Source organism: Camelina sativa, chromosome 17 (genome assembly GCF_000633955.1).
Source record: "Camelina sativa cultivar DH55 chromosome 17, Cs, whole genome shotgun sequence".
In the NCBI taxonomy this organism is placed as follows: domain Eukaryota; kingdom Viridiplantae; phylum Streptophyta; class Magnoliopsida; order Brassicales; family Brassicaceae; genus Camelina; species Camelina sativa.
This window is the reverse complement of record NC_025701.1, coordinates 24,535,116-24,538,937: the sequence shown is the minus strand read 5'-3', so window position 1 is coordinate 24,538,937 and position 3,822 is coordinate 24,535,116.

Sequence of the window (3,822 nt, the reverse complement as noted above, 5' to 3'; positions counted from 1 at the left end):
CCCCCCCCCCCCCACTCTGAAGAATTGATGGCGAGTCCAGATCCTCCAGATCCAGATCTAGGTCCTACCGGTGAAAAAAATCAAAGTCCTATTTCAGTTCAAGTACAGACTACAACAAGCTCTCCAGATCTAGCTATAGGAATCGAGTTTACCTCTTTTTCCAGTGTCAAAAGGATTGATTCGGATGTTGCTCCAACTCAAGCTAAGGGAATAGAATCTGCTCCAACTCGCACAGGGGTCGATTCATTTGTTCAGTCAGGATTTGCTCCATTACTTAATCCACAGGTTGTGGAGAAAACACCGCCGACAATCGACGATACGCAGCTTCAATGGGTTGAACGTTTCGATCCCACTCTTCGGAACCTAAACAAATCCGCTCATCCTACATTTACAGAAGATGGTACACCACGTGTACGTGCCCCGTCTTCAGTCATCCTCAAAGCTTCGGACACATGGAAGGAGCATATAGTGGCTCACTTCCATGGAAACCCTCCACCAGCTGGTAAAATATTTGTAGATATGAATCCTATTTGGGGGAGTGACGGTCGCATAAGTATTTGTTGCTTACCAAACGGGATAGTGCTTATATACATTCCATCTGAAGCTACTCGGAAATGGGTACTCGAGGTTTGGTGTTGGCAAGCTGGTAACTGCCTCTTCACGGTGACAGCTTGGTCTCCAACAGCAACCCTCATTCCAGTCAAGCTAGTGTCTTTGCTAATATGGGCTATACTCAAGGATGTCCCTCTTCAGCTCTACTCTTTGTCGGGTCTAAGTATGATTGCCTCAGGCATAGGTGAGCCACTACACACGGAGAAACACCAACTTCTGCCTCTAGCTGCTGACACCAGAATTAAGATTGAAATTTTATTCAAGAAGGTTCTTCCATAATCAGTGCTGGTTAAGGATGATGAAGGGAATGAGGTCGGAGTCTAGGTTGAATACCCACGCCTTCCACCAAAGTGTGACTACTGTAGTGAGTTTGGACACCTTTACCACCGTTGTCCTGTGGCTCCAACCATCACTGTCAATAAGACAAAACCCGACTCAATTGAACCATCAATCAACATAACTCGTGGATTGGAAGAATCAGGGCATCAGAGAGGAGCTCCTTCTGTTCCATATGTTCATGTTTCTGATCCCACTGCCAAGGCCACTCATTGGTACTTGGACTCTCCGGCCACTGATCCCACGAGTGAAGGGACAGTGGTCACTCGACGTTCCTGATAACCAAAGAAGATGGATGCTAACTTAAATGGACTGAAGACCAATACTTCTGCATTGGCTACTTGTAATGATGGTAATGCTGTTACTGCAAGTAATTCGTGCAAGGGGGGTTGTACACCAGCCTATGAGGAAGTCCGACAATAGCCACTCGAATGCAGGACAAGAGTCAAAGTTGGGAGTGGAAGGGGGTAGTAAGAATTCAATCTCGGGGACTCAGACTGAAGCTGCTCGGATTGTTAATCCAATCGACACTAAAGCTAGGAAAGTTACCTCCAAACAAGTGAAGACTGGAAAGTATGTAGGAAGCTCTACCAGTGGACGACAACCTACCAAGGGTCGTCCCCATCATCAAGGTTGAAAGCTTTGCTTTCAGCATCTTTTGTCCACCATCAATGATGATGAAGATTTTTTGTTATAATATAAGGGGGCTTAACACAACCTCTAGACAGCATCAACTTAAGAGTTGGATTTTGTCTCAAAGACCTCTTATAGGAGTCATTCTGGAAACTCGGGTCCAGGAAGAGAACGCGGACTCTATTTTAGCAAACAGCTTTCCAGGCTAGAGGTATGCAAACAACTACTCAACTACTGCAGCTAATGGTAGAATTTGGGTTGTGTGGCGTCCTTCATTGAAGGTTTTCATATTCAAAAAGTCATATCAGGTTATTACTTGCAGAGTGTTTGTTCCCTCTACGAATCTTTCTTACACGGTAACGTTTGTTTATGCAAAGAATTGTATGGTTACTAGGCGTGAACTTTGGTCTGAATTAGAGGAGATTCATAATTATGGAAGTCAAGAGAACCAACCTTGGCTGATACTTGGTGATTTCAATCAAATCCTTAGAGCACAAGACCATTACTCCATTCATCCTTATCCTCTACCTTTAGCTGGAATGGAGGAGTTCCAGGACTATATAGACAACTGTGAGCTTTTGAAGATGGCTGGAAGTGGTTCAAGCCATACGTGGTATAACAATCAAGAGGTCAATCCCATAACAAGGAAGCGTGACAGATGTCTTATAAATGAAACTTGGATGAATTCGTTCCCCCACTCCAATGCACTCTTCGATGCTCCCTTTGGCTCTGATCACACTCCTATATTGGTCTCTACGTCTGCTGAGGAACAGAGACGGAAAGTGCCTTTTAAGTTCTATAATTTATTCACCAGTCACCCAGAATATCCGACACTGCTCCATAATGCGTGGAATGGTCAAGAACTCAATGGCACAACGATGTCTATGCTCTGTAAGAAACTCAAGGCGGTTAAATTGGGATGTAAGGAACTAATGCTTCAGTAACATTCAAGCTCGTACTGCAGAAGCTCAAGATGAGCTAATGAGAATCCAGTCTCAAATACTTACCAATCCAACTCAGTTGCTGTTTCAAGAGGAAAAGCAGGTGAAGAAGTAGTGGTTATTCCTATCTTCGGCTGAGGAGTCCTTTTTTAAATAGAAATCAAGGATCATATGGTACACTGAAGGTGACACTAATACCATATTCTTCTACAACTCTGTCAAAGCCCACTAGATCAGAAACAAGATTGTTTCCCTACTCTACGACCAGGGAGAACGGATCTCAGGAATGGATCAACTTAAAGATCTAATTACTGGCTATTATTAGAAGCTTCTTGGTACCGATTCTTCCTCAGTTCAACCGTTGAAAATAGAGGAAATTTGGAATCTAACCCAGTTCAGGTGTAGTATCGAGTTAGCAGCCACTCTCCAAGCGATCCCATCATCAGAAGAGGTAACATCTAGCATGTTCTCTCTCCCGAGAAACAAGGCTCCAGGGCCTGATGGCTTCACAACAGATTTCTTCATCCATGACTGGGTAATAGTGGGACCAAATGTGATAGAAGCACTCAAGGAGTTCTTTACTACTGGGAAGCTCATTAAGCAAGTGAATGCAACGATAATAGCTCTTATACCAAAGACAACAGTCTCTGAGAAGTTGGGTGATTTTAGACCGGTGTCCTGTTGCAACACCACTTACAAGATAATCTCAAGGATTCTAGCAAGGAGATTAAAATTATTTACTAACTTGGCGGTTCAGAGGAATCAGGTAGCGTTCTTAAAAGGGAGATTGCTTTGTGAGAACGTGCTCTTGGCTTCAGAGTTGGTCAATGATTTTCACAAATCAGGGCCAATCTCTAGAGGGTGCCTCCAAATTGAAATATCAAATGCTTTTGATAATGTGGATTGGGATTTCCTTACAAACATCTTAAAAGCCATTGATCTCCCCTCTACTTTCATAAATTGGTTGGTAACTTGCTTCACTACACCCTCCTTTTCAGTAGCACTAAACGGTGAGCTAATAGGTTACTTCCCTGGGGAAAAAGGCTGTGGCAAGGAGACTCTATATCTGCACCTCTGTTTACATTGGTAATGGATATATTATCGAAGCAATTGGATTTGGCCGTATCTCAGGAAAGGATTAAACCTCATCCCCTATGTGTTCAGCCACTGATCACTCATTTGAGCTTTGCGGATGACATCCTCGTCTTTTTTGATGGGTCTGAATCATCTCTGATTGGAATATTGGAAACGTTGTATCAATTCAAGCTTGCCTTGGATCTGGGCATCAATCTTGCTAAGT